The sequence below is a fragment of the Zootoca vivipara genome, chromosome 6, assembly GCF_965207765.1.
Source record: "Zootoca vivipara chromosome 6, rZooViv2.hap1.1, whole genome shotgun sequence".
In the NCBI taxonomy this organism is placed as follows: Eukaryota; Metazoa; Chordata; class Lepidosauria; order Squamata; family Lacertidae; genus Zootoca; species Zootoca vivipara.
Window position 1 is genome coordinate 52,113,368 of NC_142589.1, and position 14,024 is coordinate 52,127,391.

The following is a 14,024-nucleotide window of genomic DNA, read 5'->3' on the forward strand; positions in this document are numbered from 1 at the left end:
ATTTGGTCAAGGTGAACAGCGCTGGTGCCAAGGGCTGGCATGGCCCCACACCCCAGCAGAGGGGCCCATTGACCTGAGCCCCCTGGACCAGCTCCTCCTCCTCCCCTTCAAGACTGCAACCTGCTCCCTCTGGCCCAGAGGGGAAGAGCAAGAAAACACCAGCAGGGGTGTCAAGAAAGAGGGGCAGGCCCACCATCTGCTTCTTCCTTGGCTCTGCCTAGCAAGCAATAGCTGGCACCAATGGCGGTGGAAGGAATCCTTTGAGGGCATCCTGCCAAAGATCCCCTGGAGCCAGCACTGAAGACAAAGGAGCTCCAGGTCTACTTTAGAGCCAGGACTAGGGTCAGGACTAGCATAGGGGAAAGGGACCTCTAGCCTTCCACATGTTGCTGGAGAACTACACCTCCCATTATCCTTGAGTCCACTGGCCATGCTTGTGGGGTTGATGGGAGTTGGCAACCCAATAGCATTTGATGAGCACCATCTCCCCACCCCCATTGGGCTAGAACTCCGCAGGAAGGCCAAGGAGACCTGGCTCCAAATTTATACTTGGCCATGATGCTCACTAGGTGACTTGGGTCTCAGCCTAACCAACCTCCCAGGGATGTTGGGAGGGGGAAGGATGAAGTGGGAGGGACCAGGCTGCCACAAGCTGCTTGGAGGAAAGATGGGGACACCATTCATATGAAGTGCAAAAAATAAATAAAAATAAATATTTTACCTGTGCCATATATTTAGTCATTCTGCATCTTGTTTGTTGGCTTGATGCCAAAACATTGATAAGATACAATGGATATACCAAGGTTTACACACTTAAAAGGAAGATCAAGCAGCCAGGCCTCCTGGAAGAGGGGTTGACCTCCGATGTTCCACAAGGCAGTTTGCAGCAGGTGGGACCAGAGAAAGGGGTGAAAGGACACTGGCCAGCCAGAGCAGGCTCCAGTCTCTTCTTGATGCATGTATTACAGAGATTGTATGTGTATACACAAACACACACACACACACACACACACACACACACACACACACACACCACAAACACCCTGGACCCAGCAGGTCTAAGAGATTGCCTCCATCGTTATGTCAGCACATGACAGTGGAGATTAAGAGACCACTCCTGGCCATGCTTGCAACTGGTGCGTCAAACTGGGGCCACAAGGGGATACAGGAGGGCATTACCTGGAAACTCATCAAAGCACAAGTTCTAGAAGGATGTTTACTTGGGCCACTCCCTGTGAACATACAGTGCCTGAAACGGACAAGAGAACCGCCTCCCCCAGCCTCTATGAGCCCTACCTGCGAGATCTTCACATTCAGTGAGACAGGTAAAAAGGGGAATCTACACATACAGGCTCTGCACGATCCCAGAGTCCCCATTCTTTTGGAGATCCAGTGCACAAGAGGGTCCTGTCACAAGCAACATGCAGATGATGGGGACAGGCCATGTGAGGCTTTGGGGCAGGAGAGTCAGATGGGAGAGTCTTGCAGCAGCAGAATGAACGTTACCACTGCAGACTGCAGACTGGGGAATACAGTTTTCCAATGCTTAAAACAAAACAAAAAACCAGCCATGATTCCCCAAAAGTAAAATAGGGGGGGAGGAATTCATCCCAGACCTTTGTTGCACTACTTTTCTATTTGCAAGGAGTTTGCAGGGTTTTGTTTTTTTAGACTAGGAAGGAGGTCTTTGTTCTGGACCTGTGGGCACAGGGGTTTTTTTCACTGATAGTGCTTTAAAAATGTGATTCCCCCGCTCATCTGCGTTCTGAGGTGGTGCAGTCCAGGGCCAGGTGGTGCTGTCAGGAGGACTCTGTCGGTTTATTCCAAAGCATGCCTGGAACAAGGACAGGGTTCATCCAGAAACAAAGCAAACTTTGACCACTTGGACTGAAACTTTGACTGAAGAAGTGTGCATGCACACGAAAGCTCATACCAATGACAAACTTAAGGTTGGTCACTAAGGTGCTACTGGAAGGCATTTTTTTATTTTGGTTCGACTACGGCAGACCAACACAGCTACCTACCTGCAACTTTGACCACAATTCATATTGACTTTTGGTGGCCATGGAAAAAGCAAGCTAGCTGGAGTTTAAAAAGCAAGGCAATATGGAGTTTTGCAACAAATGTGTTATCTGCTGTGAGCCAATGGGGTGGACTGCAAAAATGAAGAGGGTGCATGAACGATTGATCAAACTTCTTGCCACCCCCATCCCTGGAACCTAGAGAAGGATACCAATGCATTTTAAAATTTATTAAAATATTAACATACAACTAAAATAAATCCTGCTCAGAGCTTAAATACACAGCAAGGCCTGTCAAACAGCTCAGATTAGTGGGGGAGAAACAGGAAAAAAGTGTCCTGGCATGGCTCATCTACTCTGATAAAAATTCTTCTTAAATAATCATTTTTAAATGACTACTAAAGCACTGCTAATGCTACCAGCCACCCCGGAAGTGAAGTGAGTTCCAGTTTGCTTACACTTTCCAATGAATGAAAGAGACCAAAGTTCTCTAAACAAAGAGTAAATTATCCAAGGCCACAGTTACACCGTACAGTTAAAGAACCACGATGCCACTTTAAACCATCATGACTTTCCCCCAAAGAATTCTGAGAGACGTAGTTTGTTAATGGCGCTGAGATCCCTATTCCCCTCCCACAGCTACAATTCCCAATGTTCCCTGGAAGAGGAATGGGCAGTTAAACCACTCTGGGCCTGTCTTGAAAAGACCCTCCAGGAATGGAAGTATAACCCATTACCTCTGACTGGCCGTGCTCAAAGACACCCCCCTCCAACGTGGCACCGCTGTTCTCACGCAGATCACAACACCATTTGGCAGTGGCAATCAGCTGTACCTTTGTGTATACTCAATGGGCATCAATGAATGAAACATACACAAGCACACCCACTTCTCTCTCCTGTGGCAGCAGGCAACCTTTATAATTACAGCTGTGAGTGAAAAATCCAATCCAGCTCACAAACAAATCCAATTTCAACATTAAGAACATAGCCTATGGTTTGAGGGGAGGGGGCAGTGCTGCAGCCAAAGAAAGGGGAAGGGAAACCATCCTGTGTTTTCAACACAGGTCTCCCCTGTAATGATTGAGAGTCACACTGGGTGCCTGGCAACACACCTCAGGCACATCCAGGAGCCTCAGCCAAATCTACACCATCCACGCATGTCCTTGGGAGTGCAAGCAAAGCTGCTTACTGGCATCACAGTGATGGAAGAAGCCTTTCCTGCTAGATTTCTGCTTGCAGGGCCATGTTTAACAGCCTGCCAGTAAAAAGAAGGCAGCACACACGTGCCCAGCCCAGTCAGTCCCCAGGAGAGAGAGCTTCTGTCCAACTGAGTTGTCTTGCAGCACTTGGCCATAAGAGGTTGGTATGCAGATCTGAGGTGAGGTCTTTCTCTCTGTTCAACAGATCCATTTGCTAGAAAGGTGTTACGCCTTCCTGACCCACATTATTGCCAAATAAGCTGAAGACTATTTCCTGCTGGGAAATGATTGTTTGTTTACGTCCTGCTTAGTTTGAGAGCTTTTGCTATTAGCTCCGCCCCCAGCTCAAGCTCCACCCCCTCAGCCTCCAAGCACAGCCAGACCCACCAAGCTGTATTCCACCTGTCTCATGGTCTGAGCCTTAGAGGCTCTAGCAACCTTTATCAAACATCGTTTAATAAGGATTCATCTTTTGCGCCTTGGCAAACATCTCAAGTTCAGTAGCAGGGCACCCACTTGGCATGCAAAGGTCGCAGAGTCAATCCTCAGGGTCTCTAGTTAAAAGGATCAGAGAGCAGAGGGCGGGAGAGGCTCTCCTCTTTGCCCAGGCCTCAAATGCTTCTGCCAGGTTGGAAGGATAAGCAGTCTGACAACTTCTGACATTTGGAAGAAGTCTGCTTACTGCTGTAAAAAAAACAACAACAACCTCACCCACAAGAATTGAGGGCAACCTGCCAAAAACAGCTTTTAAAAGTGGAGAGCTTACTCATTCTCGAAAGACAGAGAGCACAGTGGAGGAACTGGGAACTACCAGCTGCTTCGAAGCCTTTTGCATTGCGTTCTGAATGCATTCCTAATGCAACCACAGAAGCCCAGAAATTCCAGAGGAGCAAGCTGTAGTTCTGGGTTGGTGTGGAGCCTCTCACACCCCTGCCAGATCTCTCAGGGGCCAAGAGAATCTTGAGCATATAACAACTTTTACAGCTTCCCCCAAACATGGTAGCAACAGAATGTCAGATCTGCCCAAATATCTCCGGCACACCTGAGCCCCAGCACTCTGACCTAGAACTGTTAGAAAGAGCTGGCCTTTCAGAAGCTCCAAGTGCTGTCTCCCTGAGTTCAATGCCTGCTCATTAAAAGGACCTCTAAGGCTCAATTGATCACTTTTGTTCTCCCTTCAAAGAAAGATATGGGAAGCTGCCTTATACCAAGTCAGACCACGAGTTCATCTATCTCAGAACTGCCTGCACTGTCTGGGAGGGGCTCTCCAGGGGTTCAGGCAGGGGACATTCCCAGCCCTACCTGGAGATGCTGCTGGTGGGGGTTGAACCTGGGGTTTTCTACATGCAAAGCATGAACTTCTACCTGGAATTGGGCTGGGGGGGGGGCTCAGTGGCTCCTTGAGTGATGCCTCCCTTCTCCGCCTGAGCTTGCCTCCAAGGGCAGAGGTGAAACAGAAGCCAAGGGAACATGCCCAGTTCAAGACACAAGCAATCAGAAGAACTACCCACTTAATGGAGTGAAGTATTTAAATCTCACTGGTGGGTGTGCTCTCATTTCACAATGGGCCTGGATGGGCAAAAGTCTCTAACCCTTAGACCTTTTTGCCTTGCTCCAAGACCAGGGTTGGATCAGCTGACCGACCTCTGAGCCCTTTCCAGCCTTCCTTTGACAGTGGATGAGTGCAAGGAACATCAGCCATGCCACATCAGGTCAACATTATCCCAAGCCACAGTTTGGGCTAACCATGGTTAACAACACAAACAATGGGTTGAGCTTCCAGACCTGCAGCTTTCGAGTAATTTTTCGTCTCATGGTGCTGCTGCTCAGTGCTCCACTGCAGGGTTCCCTTGAAATAATGGCAGTAACCACAGTTTCCCCATCCAGACATCATGCCCAACCAAGGTTTCCTTAACCTTATCTATGTAAGTGTAATGTCTAAACTGGGTACTGTAAGCCACAGAAGCTGGTAGAGATCAAGTGCATTCTGACAGGGAAGATGGAATCTGATTTGAATGGAGGCATGAAAAAGAAAAAGGAACAGGCAGCTCAACTGTAAGCAATGAACTTTTTCTATACAGCTACATTTTCAGAGATCCAGCCACTTATCTTGGGGAAGTGCCAATATATTGTTCAGATAACTGCTGCAGAGAGCGAGTCACTATCTATTCAATAGCAGGAGGGGGGGGGGAGAGAGAGAGAGAGAGAGTGAAACAAGTAGGACACAGTAATTACAGCAATTTTCCAGAACCAAATGCAAAATCGGGATGGATTAATGGGGTTACGAGATCTCATTTAGCCCCTGATTCGACAGCGCAAGTGCCACTGAGTTGCACCAGGGCATAACCTGCTGCAAACAGAGCCAGCCTCCATCTCCCTGCCATGGCTTTGCAAAGGTTAAAAGGAGATCACACACACACACACACACACACACACACACACACACACACAGAACAGGTGAAGACGGGAACTTGAGTTTATACAGGCAAAACATCAATGCAGTACCAGGCAGAACTTAACAAGAAGAACAAAGCAGGAGGAGTTCTCACAGAGGAGAACAGTGTGCGTGTGGATTTCCCAGAACTAAGCCAAATGCCAGGGAAGACTGGAACACCAACCTCTGCAACAGCTTGTCCCAACTTCTGATAGCTATGGTTCACCTTCATGTTTCCAAAGGTGCAAGTCACAGGTCCTCTGAGAAGCCATCAGGGAAGGTGGTAGAGCATCGGTTCTTCACAAGAAGGCTCAATCCCCGGCCATACAGCCACGACTCTGGCTTCAAACTCTGAAACCAGTGCAATGAACTGCCTTAGTATGTAGCAGCTCTATATGCTCAGAGGAGCCCCATACTATTGAACTCCCGAGCAGGAGTTCATGCAGTGACACAAAAAAAACCTCTTCCGAGATGCAGCAAAACTACCAGGGCAATGACTCATGCAGAGATGCAGTGGGGATCCTCATTTACAGATGAGCTCTTCAGAGTTCACTGGAGTTTCACCTACTGTACCAAAGCACATGGACAGCTCTTCCAAGGCCTGCAGGTTGGACATTATTGGCTGAGAACAGCCTTCCCAAGTCTGGTGCCCTCTGGGTGTTTGGAAATAAAATTCCCACCAGCCCAGGCCAGCACGGCCATAGGATAATGGTGGTATGGGACTGATCTTAATTAAGTGTTTTTGGATGCTCTTAATGGTTTGAGGGTGTTTTTTTTTCATTGCTTTAAATATTTCAAGTTGTTTTCTTTATATATTTAATTCCATCTTGTCAGGATCATGTGGTGGTTGCTCACGAGCAGGCATCCCCAAAGTTCGGCCCTCCAGATGTTTTGGCCTACAACTCCCAGGGATGATGGGAATTGTAGTCCAAAACATCTGGAGGGCCGAACTTTGGGGGTGCCTGCTCACAAGTAACAACACCAAACTCCAACCTGACTATTTACAGGTTTATTGTGCATACAGTGCAGAGCTACGAGTTCATGTCTGTCTCAGTCAATAGCAGAATCCGGGAGTGCCCTTTTCCGGTTACGATCCCAGCAGAAAATCTTAGGCACCCCCAGTCTTCTCCTACCCTCTTTGCGTTTGAGCCCCCTGCATAATTGGGGCGACGGAAGTGGCGTCTCCCTCTCTGAGCCCTCCAGGCTCCTCCCTGTGCTGAACACCTCCCTCTCCTCACCACTGGAGGCGTTGCTGCTTTCCCAGCTGGAAGAGGTACTACTGGAGAGGAGGGGCCGGGGATCCCTGTATCCCAATCTCCCTTCCACCTTCTTCCGTGGACCCTGTGGGAGCTCCCCGACACATCTTTTTGTCACCACTCCATGTCCATTTGGAAAGGTACCTAAGAGTTATCTAACCCAACTCCCTGCAACGTAGGAATCACAATAATAATAACAATAATAATAATTTATTATTTATACCCCGCCCATCTGGCTAGTTATCCCCAGCCACTCTGGGCGGCTTCCAACAGAAGAATAAAATAATCCATTAAAGATTAAAAGCCTCTCTAAACAGGGCTGCCTTCAGATGTCTTCTAAAAATCTGGTAGCTGTTTTTCTCTTTGACATCTGATGGGAGGACATTCCACAGGGCGGGCGCCACTACCGAGAAGGCCCTCTGCCTGGTTCCCTGCAACTTGGCTTCTCGCAACGAGGGAACCGCCAGAAGGCCCTCAGTGCTGGACCTCAGTGTCCGGGCAGAACGATGGGGGTGGAGATGCTCCTTCAGGTATACTGGACCGAGGCCATTTAGGGCTTTAAAGGTCAGCACCAACTCTTTGAACTAAATCACAACTAAAGCATCCCTGACAGAGGGGGCATCCCAACCTCTGTTGAAAAATCTCCAATGGAGAAGAGTCCACCACCTTTGGAGGGAGTCTGTTCCACTGTCAAACAGCTCTTACTGCCAGAAAGTTCTTCCTAATAATTCAGTTAGCTAATTAATTAAAACAGAACACCATTTATCTTTATACACTATGATATTTTCTCCCCTCCTCTCATGTAGACCTCCTCTCCCCACTTTTGTTTCTTTCTGGTGGATGCTGTTTCTACACTCCCCTGCCACCCCAATCTTTCCCCTTTTTTTAAAGGAATAGAATACGCTCTTCATAAGAACCTACAAAAAGAGACTTGCAGGGTCAGGACACAGGAGTCCGCTCTCATCCAGCATCCTGTTCTCACTGTGGCCCACAAGACTCCTGTGCGAAGCTCCCTGATTGGGACATTTCAGGACGTACAGAGTTACTAGATTTGCTATCGTTTCACTGAATAATAATAATAATAGACCTCCGATAGTAAACCTCCAACGAAGGAAAAGATGAAGTAGTGTTCCAAGGAGATGAATTAGAACATTTTCACACAAGCACGAAACAACTGCAGCCATTGGGATGTGTGATTTAACACTAGTTTCCATTTATATTTCGGCTGCAGTTACTCAATGAAGCAGTCAACACTGAATTGTATATTCCTTATTTTAAAAGAGCTATCTTGCCTTACATAAGCCACTTTATATAATTTTTTAAACCCCACAATACAAAGTCTCTCTAAAGTTAGTTTTCAAACCCACAATACTACAAAACCAAAGAGCAAAGGGTAATAGCAGATATAAAAGGTAAAGGTAAAGGGACGTATAGCTTCCAGGTCATGTGGCCAGCATGACAAAGCCGCTTCCAGGTCATGTGGCCAGCATGACAAAGCCGCTTCTGGCAAATCAGAGCAGCACATGGAAACGCTGTTTACCTTCCCGCTGTAGCGGTTCCTATTTATCTACTTGCATTTTGACGTGCTTTCGAACTGCTAGGTTGGCAGGAGCTGGGACCAAGCAACGGGAGCTCACCCCGTCACAGGGATTCAAACTGCCGACCTTCTGATCATCAAGCCCTAGGCTCAGTGCAGATATAGGTAGTTCTAAATATTGACAACCACCTGCTGGCACAGGTGTGGGGAGTACCTTTTTTTTAAAAGGGGAAGGGGAATCACAAGTGGCACTGGTGACTACATCCCATAGACAGGACACCATATCAATAAAAGCCCGCTGAAAACCCAATAGAAGAGGGGCCCCAGGCCAGCTGCCATTGTTCTTGTGGTGAGAGGCCCTAGGGAAGTGGAGGGAAAGTGCATTTTAGGGTTGCCCAACAACCTTTTTAGGTTAGGCCAGAGGTGGTGAACCTGCGGCCCTTTGGGTGCCGTTGGACTACAACTACCATCATCCCTGACCACTGGTGCTGCTGGCTACAGGGACTGATGGGAGTTGTAGTCCAAAACATGCAGAGAAAACTAGATGGGGGCAGACTGATTTGAAGCTTTACACCTGTTGGAGACCTGTTAACAGGTGTGAATGAGCAAACTGTGCACAGGTGCTTCAGGGTGCCACGACATCAGGTCGTAAAGTGGGAAGGGGCAAACCTGTGGTCTTCCATGCACTGTTGGAACCAAATCCCACCATCCCTAACAACAGGCCATCCTACCTGGGGATGATGGGAGTCCAGCGACAACACCTGAAGCCATAGTCTTGGGTTAGACTAGACTGAGCTTCAATCCTGGAATGAAAGAAAATCCCCCCACATCTGGGACATTGCAGGGTGCTCCTGCATTCTGGCAACAAGACTGAAGACTGTTTGAGAGTAAGCAATTGCTTCTGGGAGTTTTTAATTGCTTTTTAGAAGGCTGTATTTAACTGCTGTAATTAATTAGGACTGTAACTAAGTGGAATACAAATTATTAAAATATTTTTCTTTGAAATATTTATTGCATTTCTATCCTGCCTTTTGTTCCCCCAAGACACCGCAGCCTTCCACAGTCTGCCAAGAGAGCACCCCCTTCCCTGCAAAAATCAACTAACCAACCAGGTGTGCTTGAAAAGGGGAGAGGGGTCACCCAAAATCCCACTTTAAAAATGGCAGATGCTAGCTCCTCAGTCTGCTTGCTTCTCTTTAACCTGGAAGCCCATTCCCCCTGACCCCAGCGATGTGTGGGCTGGCTGTGTTTAAGGCACTCTGCACTCACACAGAAACGCCCTTTTTGGGATTCCTGCTTCCTTGTCTCCAACGTGTCCCTGCTCCAGGGTTCTGTTTCGTTGTCTCCAACGTTTCTCTCCCACTTTTCAGCCATTCTCACCAGCATCTCCCAAGGCAGAAACATGAAGAATTGCAGGCTCACCCCGAACCAAAAGAGGCGGCTCTCGAGTCTCGGCGCACACGCAACCCGTTCTTCAGAAAACAAACGAACCCAATAAGCTGTGTTTTAAAACACTGGCCTTGGAAACACGACACCAACAGGTGGGGAAAAACTTGTGTTCGCCGAACACGTGTGTCAGCTAGCTATGGCATGGGGAGGGGGCTCCACGAGCGCCCATTCTGTGGCAAACTCGAGTCTGGTGCGGCGGCACGTGTGAACAGAACTCCTAGCAGCAAAGAACCAGCAAAAAAAGGCATCCTGCAAGCTTGGGAAGGGATCGCGGCGCAATGGCACAGGGAAGGGGTCCCCACTCCCCACCCCAGCCCTCGTCCCTTGCCTCGTACTCACCGCTCGGGCGCTCCTCACCGCGGGCAGGGCGAGCCCAAGCGGCCGTTTGCCTCGGCGCGGGGAGCCGAGCGCGCTTCAGCGGAGTCTCCCGGCGGAGAGCAGCGCCGCTGCCCGGCAGATCGCTCCCTCGCCCACTGCCTGTCGCCCTCTCCGAGCGCCAACCACCAGCAGCAACAGCGGAATCGGCGACTCCTCCCAGCTGGGCTCCCGCCTCGCCCTGCCTCGCCTGGGCGGAGGAGCCCTCGGGAAAGAGCCGTCGGCGAGCAGCGGCAGCGGTAGGAGGTGGAGGCGCGTCCCTGTGCAGGCGCTGCGCTCCGGTCAGCCCCGAGTGCACCAGGCGGCGGCGTCGACGGCGCCCACCCGGAAAGCAGGCGGGCGGGCTGGAGCTCGGCCCCTCCCGGGGGGCGGAGGCGCCAAAATCTCCGGAATCTCGTGCCGCCCGTCCCGCCTTCCCTCCGCCTCTCGGGATACTCCCCTTCTGCGCCGATTAAGGCCCCAGGAGGGCAGCCCCACGGGGCGGCGCAAGCAAAGCTCGTAGTTACCAGCCCGCCGGAGCCCAACTGGAACGGGACTCGGAAGGAAAGCCTGGCGGGGAGAGGCTTCCTTCCTAGAGGAGCGGGACGTCTCCTCTGATGGCGCAACAGACGCGGACTTTTCCCGAGTACAAAAGGCCGCGTAACTTCGGCGCAGAGCCCCCTGCTTTGCTTAACTATGCAGTTAAGCAGCGGAACTCCCTCCCACAGGAGGCGGCGATGGCCAACTTAGAGGGTTAAACAAATTCGTGGAGGAGGGGGCGGTCGATGAATGCGTCGAAATACCAGTAGCTGGGAAACACAGGACGGGGGAAGTTGCTCTTGCCCTCAGGTCCCCTTTCCCTGGTTTCTCCCTCGTCCTGGTCCGACACTCTTTCCACAATAGCACACGGGCTCCCTTAAAGATTCGTTGAGTTTCAGGCTCAATCAATTCAATTCATTGAGTTTCAGGCTTCATCCCAGGAAACTGCTAAAGCAGATGAGGGTCTCAAACTCTCGGTGAGTTAGGGACTTACCCTGCATGCGAAGACAGGCTCCAGTGGACAAGACCAACAGTGGGGCCAACGGTCAAGAAAGCAGTTTCTGCACATGCTGAAAAGAGAAGTGAGGGGCAGATGGGGCTCCACAACATGGGAAGGTAGCCCATATAGGAGAAGGAAAACTCTGATCCTAAATAATGCTGCATCCCTTTCTTGTTAAGAAACAGGGTTACCCACAGGAAATCATACAAACAGCATTTGCAAGGGCTCAAAGAACATCAAGATCAAAATTGCTGGTACCTAAATCAAAAAAAGCAGAGACATCACCTTGCCTACAAAGGTCCGTATAGTTAAAGCTATGGTTTTCCCAGTAGTGATGTATGGAAGTGAGAGCTGGACCATAAAGAAGGCTGATCGCCGAAGAATTGATGCTTTTGAATTGTGGTGCTGGAGGAGACTCTTGAGAGTCCCATGGACTGCAAGAAGATCAAACCTATCCATTCTTAAGGAAATCAGCCCTGAGTGTTCACTGGAAGGACAGTTCGTGAAGCTGAGGCTCCAATACTTTGGCCACATCATGAGAAGAGAAGACTCCCTGGAAAAGACCCTGATGTTGGGAAAGATTGAGGGCACAAAGAGAAGGGGACGACAGAGGACGAGATGGTTGGACAGTGTTCTCGAAGCTACCAACATGAGTTTGACCAAACTGCGGGAGGCAGTGCAAGACAGGAGTGCCTGGCGTGCTCTGGTCCATGGGGTCACGAAGAGTCGGACACGACTAAACGACTAAACAACAACAACAAACAAATCCAAAAATAATCTTTGGTTCTATTGAATACAACGTTTTGACTTCCTCCATAGAATTATAAAACGCTATTGGCATGTTATTTCCCATATTCCAGGCTGTGAAAACATGCCCATCTTGGGTAAGAGACGAACAAGATCATTTAGAGACCTTTTGACACACCATCATGATAATTCAAATACCACATTGAAGGGACATTACAGGTGTGGCCACTGCATATGCTGTAAATTTGCACTGCCCGTAAAATCATTCACCAACACTACTAATGGGCAAAAAATTAATTTACAACATTTCACTAATTGTTCAACCAAGAACTGCATATATTGCATTCGTTGTGCATGTGGGCTTTTATACATAGGAAGCACCACACGGGCTATTAGAACTAGAATCTCAGAACACAGATCAAGGATACGCAACGTTTGCACTGATGCCCCATTAGTTCAGCATTTTCAACAGAAGGCCCACTCTGAAAATGATTTGAGTTTGCATTTGCAGGCTTTGATATGCATATTGCACTTTAATATGGTTTCTTGAGTAAATTGTCTTTGGCATTTGCTAGCCGGTTTGGTGTTATGGTCTTGGTCAGGCATCCCCAGACTTCGGCCCTCCAGATGTTTTGGACTACAATTCCCATCTTCCCTGACCACTGGTCCTGTTAGCTAGGGATCATGGGAGTTGTAGCCCAAAACATCTGGAGGGCCACAGTTTGGGGATGCGTGGTCTTGGTTTTGTTAAAGTTATTGTCATAACACCTGGTACTTGTTTGAGTATGCCTTTTAGACTACATCAGAGTCCCAGAGTGGGGTCTTGTCATCTTGGCAGCCCAGGTCCTCCATACAAACTGCCCAGGCTTGTGCCCCAGGGAGGTCACTTCAGAGCTGTTAACACAGTGGTTTGACTTCACTCCCCACCCCAAGGCACACTCCATTGTCTCTCAGAATAGATGCAAACAACAGCAGGGAGGGAGTCCCACCAAAAATGTCTACAATTAAACCTCGGTTGTCGAACGTAATCCGTTCAGGAAGACCATTTGACTTCCAAAACGTTCGACAACCGAGGCACGGCTTCCGATGGGTTGCAAGAGCTTCTTGCACTCAAGCAGAAGCCGTGTTAGACGTCAGGGTCTGAAAAACTGTTAAAAAACCGGAGCATTTACTTCCAGGTGTTCGGGAGCCGAAACGTTTGAAAATGGAGCTGTTTGAGAACCGAGGTTTGACTGTATTTGTTCAGCAAATGCATTAGCTCAGTTGTAAGTGAATCATTTGTAATTATTCCCCTTCCCTTAATCAAGAGCCCACAGGGCAGTTCACAGCATAAAACACAAAATACATAATATAATCAGTGCTTTCCCCCCAGGGGATACTCAGGGGTACACAGTACTGGCACCTCTTTTTGTTGTTATAATGTGGCACCTACTGTAACAACTTCATGATGTCTACTGACACCTATCTTTGTAAACTTTCCAGACGGTGATGCATTTCCCCCTTTTATCTTTCCGCCAAACCTATTCAAAGCAATAGACTTATCTGGAAATTCTTGCAGGGAACTGTGGCACAAAATTCTAGTGCTGATTACCACTTTCCTTGGCACGAAACATTTGAACAGAAGCAGCACCACAAATGCAGCACCACAAATTGTGGCCACAAATGCAAACAAGGGTTTGTAATGCAATGTCCCAGCTCCCAGCTCAACAGACAGAGAGAGATGATACTTCCACCTGTCATGTCCTTGGAGCACTGTTAGAAGATGCGGCTACTTGAGGTAGCCAGGCAGGCACCAACTCTTTGTATTGCAAAGTTTGGTTCCAGCATTTGCCTAAGCAAATCAGAAACAAAACGGAGGCTGAAAAGCCAGAACTCAGTGCTCTTTGCCTGTCTGTAGGCACTGTCCAAGCATCCAGTGTGTGTTTGATGCTTGTGTAGGAAAAGGGCAAAAGTGGAGACTAAGAATAGCAACTGGTACAGAATTGTAG

General features: G+C 48.8%; 1 protein-coding gene across 3 annotated transcripts in view; it reads right to left on the minus strand.

Moving 5' to 3' along the window:
* The window catches only part of CPNE2 (copine 2), an 83,389-nt gene extending 72,540 nt beyond the window's left edge, over positions 1-10,849 (minus strand). Inside the window, exons 1-2 of one of the 3 annotated variants that reach the window (XM_088672145.1) lie at positions 10,236-10,565; positions 5,839-6,005 (exon numbers count right to left, since the gene is read on the minus strand). The gene's annotated coding sequence lies outside the window, so the exon portion shown is untranslated. Of the gene's footprint in view, positions 1-5,838; positions 6,006-10,235 lie in introns of all 3 variants that reach the window. The other 2 variants (XM_035117135.3, XM_088672144.1) reach the window with 2 other exon arrangements.
* Between the last annotated feature and the right edge of the window lie 3,175 nt (positions 10,850-14,024).